Source organism: Periophthalmus magnuspinnatus, chromosome 23 (assembly GCF_009829125.3).
Source record: "Periophthalmus magnuspinnatus isolate fPerMag1 chromosome 23, fPerMag1.2.pri, whole genome shotgun sequence".
Taxonomy (NCBI): domain Eukaryota; kingdom Metazoa; phylum Chordata; class Actinopteri; order Gobiiformes; family Gobiidae; genus Periophthalmus; species Periophthalmus magnuspinnatus.
In genome coordinates, this window is record NC_047148.1 from 881369 (window position 1) to 894437 (window position 13069).

At 42.9% G+C, this 13069-nt stretch overlaps 1 pseudogene; it reads left to right on the forward strand.

Moving 5' to 3' along the window:
- Nucleotides 1-1638: 1638 nt before the first annotated feature.
- On the forward strand, nucleotides 1639-12700 carry LOC117391384 (L-lactate dehydrogenase B chain-like; annotated as a pseudogene).
- Nucleotides 12701-13069: the final 369 nt, after the last annotated feature.

Below are 13069 nucleotides of genomic sequence, written 5' to 3' on the forward strand. Positions count from 1 at the left end.
CTGATGATTTGTTGAACTCTGTGCCTTCAAGTGGTTTGGGTTAACACCATTGCCCTGATGAAGGTTAAAATGGTTAAAGATAAGCAGAAAGCGCCATGGAGGAATGATGACTCACATCAGGGCACAGAAAAGAGAGTGCCAGAGGGCTGAGTGGGAATGGCACAAGTCAAAACTTCAGGTTCATTATGAGATTTACAGAGAAAAGACGCACATGTAAAACCACAGTTTATGTAGAACAAGGGAGAGGCAATTTTCAGACATCATTGGAAGTTGAGGTAAGAACTCTGGTGTCGTATTGCAACAGAAAACAGATAACAAACCCTCCAGCTCCACTGCCGTTAGAACTGATTTCTACATCTAAGTGCAATAAGTTTACCGTATTCTTTAATGACACGGATCAGGGCATTAAAAATGTTGTCAATTCCACAATGCAAATAACAACCCAGCAGCCATCTAGACACTTAAAACTGAGTCAAGAGATTGTCACCAGTTACCATCACTAGATTTGTAAAGTCTGAGTGCTCAACAGTTTACTATCACCATGCACTTGCATAGTGAACACTTCAATCTGGAACATTCCCAAGAGCTTTTAAAAAAAAAGGTTATCAAGCCTCTCCTAAAGAAGAGCAGTCTTGATGCCAAAATACTGAACAATTACTGACCAATTTCAAATCTGCAGATTTTAAGCAAATCCTTTTTACCAACAACTTATTAACTTTTTCCAAATGAACAAACTTCTTGTATGTTTGTCAGGTTTTAGACTGCACCACCTCACTGATACTGCTCTTATTAAGGTGACAAATGACATCTGCCTCAGCAGGCAAAGTTTCAGTCTTGATCTTGTGAGATGTGACTGCTGCTTTAGACACGGTTTATCATTCACAGAGACTGGAGGACTGGGTGGGCATCTCTGGTAATAATAATCTTATCTAGAAGACGGAGAGAAACATTGGAAATTGTCCATCCATCCATTTTCTTCCGCTTATTCGGGGCTGGGTTGCGATCTCGCTTCAGACTTCAGAAAATGGCCTCCTGCTGGTGCCCAGACTCAAGACAAAACATGTGGAAAAAAGGTTTTTATTCTGCACTCTTCTCTTTTAATGTTAACCTTATGATTATTTGTGATTACTTATGTTTTGGATCATCTTGTGATTTTAATGTCTTTCTTTCTGTGGAGCACTTTGAATTACTTTTTGTACAAATTGTGCTTTACAAATGAACTTGCCTTGCCTAGAGTTTTAGACGACCAAAATTTCTGTTGGTCATCTAATTATTTTGTTTAGCTTAACAGGCCCATATTCCACCTTGTGATGTCATGTGGTAATGCAGGAAGTGCTCCACTGTATTTTTAAACTCCATATACCTTCACTAAAATCATTTGGATAATGTCAGCTCTGGGCTTGCCTATCTCTACAAAACAAAAGCTAAAAAGTTGCTAATGTGAGTTAGTTAACTTGAAAACTACCACTTTATCACAAAGTGGAACAGTGCATTTTGATCTTATAGATGTAGACAGATTAATAATAAAGGATTTCTCAAAGATTTATGAATGAAACAAAACACAACTCCGGGTATGTATGTAAGAGGTGGCAACATTCTAACATGGCTTAAAGGTCACAAGAGTCAATTTTGTGCAATATGGGACAACAGCGGAATGGAGAAGGTATGGTAAAAATGGTATTTATACCATTTTACACATACAGTTCTGCCTAGTATTACTTGTGCAGGTGCAGGCCAGATACACAGAGATATGAAATAGTTTTGAGAGATCTTGCCACTCTACTCAATACACTTCAATAGCCAATCAAAGTGTACTCCAGTATTTATTTGAAGTATTTGGCCATCAGGTCCTCCATGACTTGTATCAGGCTTACATTGGTGTCAGCGGTCTGCTTGTTCATTTCAATCTGTGTGCGTTTTTTGGCTGCAGATGTCTGCCTTGTTTCGAGCACTGACAAAAGAATACTCTTAGCTGAAGGTTTCCTTTGTTACGTTGACAATCTGACCACATGTAGCTCTGTTAAGAGTGTATTATTTTGAGAGTGCAGAGCCTGCCTCATCACGCAGATGCCATCTTGATGTAGCACATTTCCTTCATTGTGATGTCCAGCCTAGGTATAACACTGCACCCTCATAGATGAATAGCTAAATCAGCAGCATCAAAGTCACCCTCCAGGGGGAGCCAAGTGATCTCTGAGACACAACAGCAAAGTCCTCTCTCCTATGCCTTGCCTGAGCCTAGTGTCGATTCAAATCAGAGAGAATCCTTTAAGGTTTAAAACAACTGGATTTCAGCATTGAAACTGGCAACCCAAACCCTGCTTTCTGATTGGGTAATCGTCTTGAGAACCAACTTGTTCATCATGTCCAGTGTTTTTGTTTTATTTTTAGATGTTTGTCTTAAATCTGGGGACACAGATAAAGTACAAACAAACTGCATAATACATTGTCTACTTTGCTGTTTCTCAAACTGTGGTCCTTTTACTGCCCCTGGTGGTACACAGTGTTAGGGAAAATAAGTGTTGTCCTAAAGAGTCCTAGATTTGTAAAGGGAGGCAGGAGACTCTGGGTGTCTGAGGCAGCAGAAGTTTATTTACCATCACTCTGTGACCTGGTGACTTGTATACTCAACCCTGCACATTAGTATTGGCCATTCAAGTCTGACTATGCTTCCACACAAGGGGATTTAAATAAGCTAAAAAGGACAGCTTGGAGCCGGCTGAGATAGAATGAGAAGTATATAGCATACCACTTCAGAGAGACGAGTTGAGCAAGGAAACTGATAGTGTTAAAGAATTCTGCAATAGTTGAATATAGCTATAGCCATAGACTATGCAGGAGATGTAAAATTCCGGGGCCATGTTTAGCTCTGTGTGCACTAGAGAAAGGGTGACGTGTCTTGCACTAGGACACAAGGAACTGGGATTAAACTTTCACCTTGGATACTGGTGGTCATCCACTGAGTCCTGGCCACTTAAATTAATTAAAGGTGCTGTACCTGATTGTTTACAGTTTTTAAAAATCCAAAATTATTTGGTCCAAAGTTATTCCTTACTTACCTTATGCCATTAGGGCATCGTAATTATTCAACATGATTAATATATAAGTGCTTTTGGCAACAATGTTAAATGCACACTTCCTGATTATCGGACAATAAGTACACAGCAGACTTATTTTAACCTCAAGAGCTGCTTATACAATATATCTCTATTGGGACAAGGCCCATTTTGATCCTCAAAATATTTTAGGTTATATTCTGATATATTCTGACCTACTATCATTAGCTTAAGGCTCGATATTATGCACAACTGACATAGAGTTGTATTTTGTTTCAGTCACACGTCTGAGTAATCCGTTATTAGTCTGTCTACATCTCCAAACCGTAAAATGCTAAGTTCTACTGATGTCATGTAGTGGTAGTTTTCAAGTTAACAGCTTACTTTTACTTTTTGTCCAGTAGACATTGGCAATTCCAGGGCTGATAATTATCTAGTTATCAAAAATGATTGTAGTGATGGTGTATGGAGTTTAAAAGCACAGTGGAGCACTTCCTGAAATGGCAGATGACAGAACTCAGCCTAAATATGCAGGGTTTGTGTGTTCACATGTGAATGAAACAAAATAAAACTCCAGGTATGATTGTGATGAGAAAACAACATTATAATATAGATCAGAAAATACCACTTACTCTGTGTGTGTGTGTGTGTGTGTGCGTGTAGTGGGCGTGCTGACCTACGTGACCTGGAAGCTGAGCGGCCTGGCCAAACACCGCGTCATCAGCAGTGGCACAAGCCTGGACTCTGCGCGCTTCCGCTTCTTGGCCGAGCACCTGGGCATCCATACCATCTCCTTGAACGGCTGTGTACTGGGGGAACATGAGGACACCAGCAGTGAGGACAGACACACACGCATGCATACATACATGTATACATACACACATGCATACATACATACACACATGCATACATACATACATGTATACATACACTCATGCATGCATACATACATACATACATACACACACACATGCATACATACATGTATACATACACACATACACACATGCATGCATACATACACACATGCATACATACATACATGCATGCATACATACATACATACACACATACACACATGCATGCATACATACACACATGCATACATACATACATACATACATACACACATACATACATACATACACACATGCATGCATACATACACACATGTATACATACAGTCATGTTTCCATGCTTTTTGGGGATATTACCTAGACTTACATTTATTTCCTAGAGACTGATCCTAATCTAAACCATAGTCACTACTTAACCTAAACCTGAACCTTAAAGGCAGTGTATCTGATTCTTACTGTCTCAAAAATGTGAAAATCAGCTAGTTCATTGAATACAGTTTGTTCAAAGTTATTTCTCACTTACCTTATGCATTCTGAACATCTTCATTATTTACTCTGATGAGGTTATAATCACCTTTCACAACTTTCAGAGACCAGAGCGGAGTTTTGTTGTCACAGTAAAGCTAACTAGAATGCTAATGCACATTTCATGATGATTGCACAATAAAGTGCAACCTTAGCGTTTCAGAGTGAAATATTCCAGTACTTAGAGACTGCATTATCACGTGAGTGGGTGACCAAATCGGAGTTCCAGTTCTTGTGTTGCAGTAATCCTATTATACCGGTTTTTTACACACTGCCAGAAATACATAAAAATATTGATAATCCTCCGGGCCGTCCTATTGTAGCACAGATTGGCTCGTTATTGGCTCCTTTATCGGAATATGTGGACTTTTATATAAAAGAACATGTACAAAAACTACCAGCATATTTAAAAGACTCTACCGATTTTATTAATAAAATATCGGCAGTCACAGACCTCCCTGAAGATGTGCATTTACTCACGCTGGATGTCTCCAGCCTTTACACGAACATCCCACATGAGGAGGGGCTGGACGCAATGAACTTTTTTCTACAAACGCGTGAACTGTCTGAGAAGCCCCCCACTGAATTCATCCTGAATCTGGCGACTTTCGTCATGAAATACAATTACTTTAGTTTTAATAAGACATTTTACCAACAGGTGTCAGGTACAAGCATGGGCACGATATGCGCACCTAATTATGCCAATCTTTATATGGGTTATTTTGAACATCTGTATATTTTCAACCCTGAGCATAACCCTTATCACAAGAATATTCTGATATATTTCAGATACATTGATGATATATTCTGTGTTTTTCAAGGCAATCATGAGCAGGTAACAGACTTTGTGAATTTGATGAATCACTTTAAACCTAATCTAAAATTCACAAGTGAAGACAGCAAAAGGAAAATTCATTTTTTGGACATGTGGATTGAAATTAGGGGCGGTCTCTTGAGTACAACACTGTATCAAAAGCCTACGGACAAGAATACTCTCCTACTGGCCACGAGTGCGCACCCCACGCACTTAAAAAGAGGTCTCCCTAAAAGCCAGTTTTTTCGCCTCAGATGGGTGTGCCAGAGCACAGAGGACTTTATAGAAAAGTCCATAGAGATGAGGGCAACATTCATGGAGAGAGGATATTCTCAACCGTGGATAGAGGAGGCTTATCAAGCTGCGTTATCCAAACCAAGGGACGCACTTTTAACGAACAAGGACTCAGTGAATGAGAGACGTTTTTCTGCGATTTTTAATACAGTGTACTCACCCCAGAGCCACAAAATCAAATCAGTCATTTTGAAACACTGGCACATTTTAAAGACTGATCCGGAACTGACACAATTATTCAAAGATCCACCTCTGTTCACATATAGAAGAGGCAGAAATCTGAGAGATGCCTTGGTACATTCAGACTTCTCTCATGGCAGAAATACACCAAACGCGCAAACTCTTATTGCCCCTCTTCCTAATGGTAATTATAGGTGTGGCAGTTGCGCACAGTGCCATAATACCATCAAGACCTCTCATTTCTGCCATCCTTGTACTGGAAAGAAGTTTCCCATCAAGAGTGTCATCACGTGCGCGTCAACCCACGTGGTGTACCTGTTGCGTTGTCCGTGCGGTCTTGCATATGTGGGAAAAACCACACGAAAACTAAAAACCCGCATCAGTGAACACAAAAGCGCGATAAGACGCCAAGATGCGGACTCTCCTGTAGCTGTCCATTTTAACCTGTTAAAACATGATGTGTCTTCTCTTCTGTGGGATTGAACAGGTGCCTGCTCCACGGAGGGGTGGAGACCACGACCGCGCGTTAAAGAGACGTGAAGCCTATTGGATTTTTACTTTACAAACTCTTAGTCCTAAGGGCTTAAATGATGAACTGTTGTTTAATGTAATGTTGTGATGTGGATATGTAGAACTGTTTTTTGCCCTCTCTCTGAGTTATGAGGGAGATGTAATGGAACCTTTTGGAGGGGTCAGTTATGTCATTTATGTCTATTATGCTGTTTTTTACGAAAATCCAAGGTATATAGTATATATCTGCTATTTTTTCTGATTGGTAATAATCATTATATTTTTCTGGTTATTATCCATGTATTTTAATTCACAAAAAACGTTTGTAAAGGGAAATTATGCACAATCTTGCGGGTGTTTTTTGGGGTCTGATTGTGAATACATGTGTCTTACGACCATTGGTTGATTAAACTATAGGGGGCGGTCCCTTGATTTATATAAGGGGAGCGGAAGGGGCTGTCCTCATACCTGAAGAAGGTCAGAGCGACCGAAACGTTGTATGGAATAAAATTGCATTAAGAGTGAGACAGTGTGCGGGAGTTTTTCTTTAATTTTTAGACAAGTGCTTCACCTCCTACGCACCTGTCGCCCAGTCGGGTGTGCGGAGTTCACACAGAAACGAGGACAATAAAGTGCTTTATAATTATGTAACCTTTCATTTATTTGATGTATGTTATTTTATGTATTAACATTAATTTGGGGACATTAGTATTTTGTTTATTGCCTTGTATTTATTTTATTAATAATTCATATTTATTTATTATTTTATGTTGGGTAAGGTACATTTACTTAATAATAATTTTGGTTCCTATTGTTTTGTTTCGGTACAGCTCATTTTGGGGAGCGCACCAAGGAACGCGCATTAGGGCGCGCACATGTTAAGTTGGGAAGAATTGAGAGTTGCTGAATAAAAACAGTTGAGCGGTGCACTGTCCTGCCGTGTTGGTTTTTGGGTAGCAAGGGAAACAGCAAGAAGAAGATAACACATAATATATCTAACTGTAACCCGACATATCCACAGCCTCCAGAGACTGGTGAAAACAAAATATAAGAGATAGACAGACTGGTGGCAGCAGTGTTTTTCTTGCTAGTTTTGTCTATGCTACTTAGCCAAGGCAGTCAGCTAGCATCGGCGGTGGATAACTTGTCCGGGAAATACGATATTGCTGTCTACGGATACTTTCGTGCAGACCCAGAGTTTCCACTTGTTCGTTTTAGCTGGACAGTGTTTGCAGTATGTCGCAACCGCAGCCGGACAACGACGTTGAGGACAACGGCGCACGTGCTCACAGCGATGCTGGTGTGCCCGGCGCGGCTCCGCAGCAGCGGGACGCCTCACAGACTGTCGTTCATTATCGAGTGGATTTGCTGCCATGTTTCCACGGCGATGGTAAGGACAAAGAAAGTTTTGCTCTATGGAAAACCAGACTGGAACTTGCAGTTAAAGCCTGCGCGGATGGACAACAGCTAGATATAGCTACTATACTTCCCACTCGCCTTAGTGGAGATGCGTTAGCATACTGGCTGTCTTTGCCACCAGCAGTGCAACTGGATTATGACCAATGTACAGCCAAGCTCAGTGACGTTTTTGGCAGGAAAGAATTTTTGCTACATTTTCAAACTTTTGTTAATGCAAGACAGCGCCTGCCTAAAGAACCATTAGAAGTCTATGCTGCTGAAATCACAAGGTTAGTGCTGGAAGCTTTTCCAAACTACGGAGAGCCAGCTATTGCCATGGAACGCTTCAGAAGATTTGTTGCCGGATTAGACCCCATTCTTCAATCAAAATGTCACGAGCATGGTGCAGCTACATTGGAAGACGCGCTGGCAGTTGCATGTAAATGGGAACGTGCACAAGAGGCTTTGAGGCTACTTCCTCCTCCACTTCCACTGACTAACACATCCTATACCTCAACACCTGCGTCCAGAGACGAGCCGCTTTCTGCCATGGTCTCTACCAAACATGAAAAGAACCAGGTAGATTGCTCTGATGAACTGCTTGATGCCATTAAGCAACTTTCCAGAGATGTTCGCTCTCTGAAGCTACAAGGACATGATGTGAGCCATGCCAGACATAGTCATGCTCCCCACAGTGATTTTTCCAGACGTGACTCCCGAGGTGACCGCGGCAGGGAGAGATATCAACGCACCCCATCTGTGTCTCCCGTCCGAGATGCTCGCGCAACTACACCCACATATCACCGGTCCAGCAGGTCCTACAGCGACTACAGCTTTTCCAGGCGCTCACCGGACCACCACGATCGTCGGCTGTCACCGGACCGTTGTGATCGTCGGCAGTCTGCGGGACCTTCTTCACCTTCTCCTCACCGGGACCATCACTCCAGCTACGAGAGGCACTCCAGACCCCGCAGCCCAGACAGATGGCGTCCTCATTACCATGGTGACAGGTCCTTCCCTTACCATGACTATGACCGTAACTCTACTTATGATGAAGGTAGACCCAGATCCCCCTCAGCACGCTCAGGCAGGGGTAGGCAGAGACAATATGCTAGAGACCATCATGTGACCTTTAGTGACGACTACTACAGTCAGGGAAACGAGTGGCAGTAGACACTGAGGGCCAAGTGTCTGCTCCTAGTGACGAGGCCCACACTAGATCAATTCAACAACCCAAACATAAGACATTCACCCGAAATGTACTGGCCATTATTGAAAATGTTGCTTCTAAAGTATTCATAGATTCTGGCTCAGACATCTCACTGATTAGTGAAGCGTTTAGAATGTCCATCCCCTCTCTGAGAACAAAACCATTACAGCGACCTCAAGTTGTCCCTAGGGCTGTGACTGGTGACTACCTAGACAATCTTGGCACCCTCGCAGTGAACCTGAGGTTGGGCAGTGAAATGTTCACACACACTGTCCAGGTAGTCAGGAATGTTACACAACCTGTCATACTAGGCTGGGACTTTCTTTTTGCACATTTTGCTGTTCTAGATTTGAAAGAAGGCATCCTCAAATTGGGTAATCGTGCCAAGGTTCCACTTTTGTCTACTATGGAGACAGCCCCTTTGAGTTGCAGTGCCATTACTGTGACACCACTCCTTGTGCCTGCAATGTCACAAATGACTGTTCTAGCTAAAGTTCAACCCACTATTGGTGTGCCTGACTTGGACGCCGAATATATAGGTGTCATTGAACCAGGACCACCCAGCTCCCAGGGATTACTATCTGCACGTACCATCACTCCGGTCCAGGCAGGGTTGACTTATGTTAGGGTCATGAATCCAACTACCTCTGACTTACAAGTGCCCAGTGATACTAAACTAGGTGATTTTTATCCCTTAGGCCAAGACAGTGACCACGACTACTGCATAGTTGAGACAAAGGTAGACGCAGTCACTACCCAGATTGAGTCCACTAAGCAGTTAATGCCAGATGTTAACCTGGATACCTCCGCTTTGACTGCTGACCAGAAACAAAAGCTTCAGGCTTTACTCTTATCTTACTGTGACGTGTTTAGTACTCATGATCAAGACTATGGCCGTACTGACTTGGTTAGGCATAGCATCAGGACTGGCGACACCCCTCCCATTAAGCAGCGAGCATACCGGGCCTCTCCAAACATCCGAGCAGAGATAGACAGGCAGGTCCAGCAGCTCCTCGAACAGGACATCATTGAGGAGAGTTACAGCCCCTGGTCCTCCCCGGTTGTTTTAGTGCGGAAAAAGGACGGTACCTATAGGTTTTGTATAGACTACCGTAAACTTAATGCTGCCACCATCAAGGACTCTTACCCCTTGCCACGCCCAGCAGAGGCGCTTGACAGCTTGTCAGGCTCCTGTTGGTTCAGCACAATGGACCTATCCAGTGGATATTGGCAGGTCGAACTTGAGTCACAAGACAGGGAGAAAACAGCATTCAACAGTGGTAGTGGTCTCTACCAGTTTAAGGTTATGCCAATGGGACTGACAAATGCTCCCCCTACATTCCAAAGACTGATGGAACTAGTCCTTCACGGCTTGCATTGGAAAGAGTGCTTAATCTATTTAGATGATGTACTAGTCTTTAGCCGTACTTTCAGTGACCACCTTAAGAGTTAAACTAAAAACGAGGAAATGTCACTTGGCTCAGACAGAAGTGACGTTTCTGGGACATGTTGTCTCCAGCCGTGGACTGCAACCAGACGAGAAGAACCTGGAAAAGGTACGCAAGTGGCCCTTGCCCAGGACGGCCACAGAAGTGAGGGCTTTTGTTGGACTATGCTCCTATTACCGTAGGTTTGTTAAGAACTTCTCTGTCATTGCTGCCCCTCTGCATTCACTAACTCACAAAGGTGCTATTTTTAAATGGACAGTTGAGTGTGAGGATGCATTTCAGTCACTTAAGCATGCTCTTACTAACCCTCCGGTCGTGGCACATCCTGTGTTTTCCCAGCCTTTCCTGCTATACACTGATGCATCACTAGAGGGCATTGGGTCAGTGTTAGCCCAGAGACAGGACAATAAAGAACATGTTATTGCCTATGCAAGCCACACTTTAACCCCCTCAGAAAAGAAATGGTCCACTTTTGATCATGAACTGTTTGCAGTTGTTTGGTCTGTGAGACATTTTAAACACTTTCTTTCAGGCAGCTCCTTTGTTGTGATCACAGACCATAAGCCACTGCTGAGCCTAAAGAAAAGTGCAGTTGACAATGATCCTACTGGCCGACGCAGCAGGTGGATCCTTGAGCTGGATGTCTATGAAATCAAAATATAAGGGTTACAATTAGATAACACCCAGCAGATTTACTCTAACCTCAAGAGCTGCTAATAAAATATATCTGTATTTTGCTCAAATAAATGGGGGAAAATCAGGTACTGGCCCATAAACCTATTTTAACCCATATCTGAACTTTAAACCATGTTGTTGAACTATAATAAACGATTTACTTTACAGGGGCCCAAATTTTTCCTCATAAGGGAGGCAGGTGTGTGTATTGTGAGTGTGTGTACACACTCACAATACACACACACACACACACATCTTATAATCACAACTTGACCTACCCACTGGAAGAGATGATCAAATGTCCATCAATCAAACTATGATGCAAATTGTCCAAAACCATAAGGGTGGAGAGCTTGCAATGAATTATCCCAGATGGATAATTCAAAATGTTTCACAGTGTAGCTTTAAATGCTGACTTTCTCATGCATTGCTTGTGTTAGTTCAGTTCCTGTGTGGAATGGAGCTCACGTGGCCGGGGTCAACCTGCAGAAGCTCAACCCAGATATCGGCACAGATAGCGACCGTGAGCAGTGGAAGGCTATGCACAAGGCAGTGGTGGACAGGTGAGTAAACCCTTCCCTCTGGACCCCTGGGATACCTGTGCTGGGGTATGTCCCTTTCACATTGTAGGGCAAAATGAAGTTGGCCTGCTGACCTGACAGAGAGCATCGTCAAGAACATGAGCCGCGTGCACCCAGTCTCCACCATGGTCAAGGTAACAGCAAGCATCTACACAAGGTTAAATGTCATGACCCTTTCACTCTGCAGAACAACCCCAGTGGCAGATTTTTTTCTGTTTACGTTAACTTTTGGGTTGGTATTCAAATGCACTGCATATCATTCACAACAAACACTGCACCATGACCCAAGTGAGAGGCATCAGTTGACCAGAAAACGTATTTCTGTAACACTGGGTTTCCAGCGAACAGAGCCCCGTGAATAAGCGCTCAGACATTCACCTTCCTGGACTATAGACTACACACACATTCATCTGGCTAAGTAAACCATGTGGTCACTGGCCGCTAGTGGAGCAGAGAAAAAACACACACAGACAGAGGCAGGAGGAGAAGTGTTGCTGGAATCAAATGCAGGTTGCAAATGGAATGCCAATATATCCATTATATCTTCTGATTCAAACTCTGTTTCTCTGCATGAGGACAGGTCATTCACACCACATTCACCCTGCTCCAGACTGCAAATGGAGCCACTCTGAGACCACCTGCTTCAAGAGCTCTCAGTGTGGCCATTTAATGCAAATCTAACTTGTGGCAGTGTGGTCCATGAAGCATTTCTTTAAAGTCAAATTTGAGTCAGGCAGGAGTGGTTGTTCCCCTCCTTTAGTTTCAGTCATAGAATGTTTTGATCCACATTTCTCTCCACTCTGTCAAGTATCATCCTCACAATGCATTTCACTGTAACAGTTCACAGCAACCACAGAACACCTGTCTGCTTTGAAAAGGGGATGACATTTTTAGACACTGATGAAATTAGAAGATACTCAACAAGGATAATATGAAATGAAATGCCCATGAGGTGTCTGACTTGTACTTTGTCCTTTCAGAATATGCACGGCATCACAGAGGAGGTCTTCCTATCCCTGTGTGCTGAACAGCAGTGGGGTCAGCAGTGTAATCAACATGACCCTGACATATGCAGAGGTGGATCAGCTCAAGACGAGTGCAGACACACTGTGGGGTATCCAGAAGGATCTCAGAGACCTGAGCTCACTTTAGAATCCCCATTTTCTCATAACTCACACACACAGTAGTTAGCAGTTTGGTTGTGTTGCTGCTACCCAAACCGAAAACCTCCAGATACAACACACAGGTGCCCAGGTGCTCTGCTATATCGCATCACTGCCTCTAGGTGCTCTGCCTTGTAACCTCATTCACTATGTGTACATGCACAGAGAACTCCCAGAGCATATATGGATATATGTGTGCGTGGTCTTTGTATCATGCATGTAATTTGGGGATTGAAGAAAACTTATATAGACATCACGCTAGGAGGGTGCTGCATGTATGTCTATGGAGGAATGTTCAGCAGTTATCATGGTGATATTATGCGCACATCAACAAACACAGTCAAGTAAGTTATCAGAT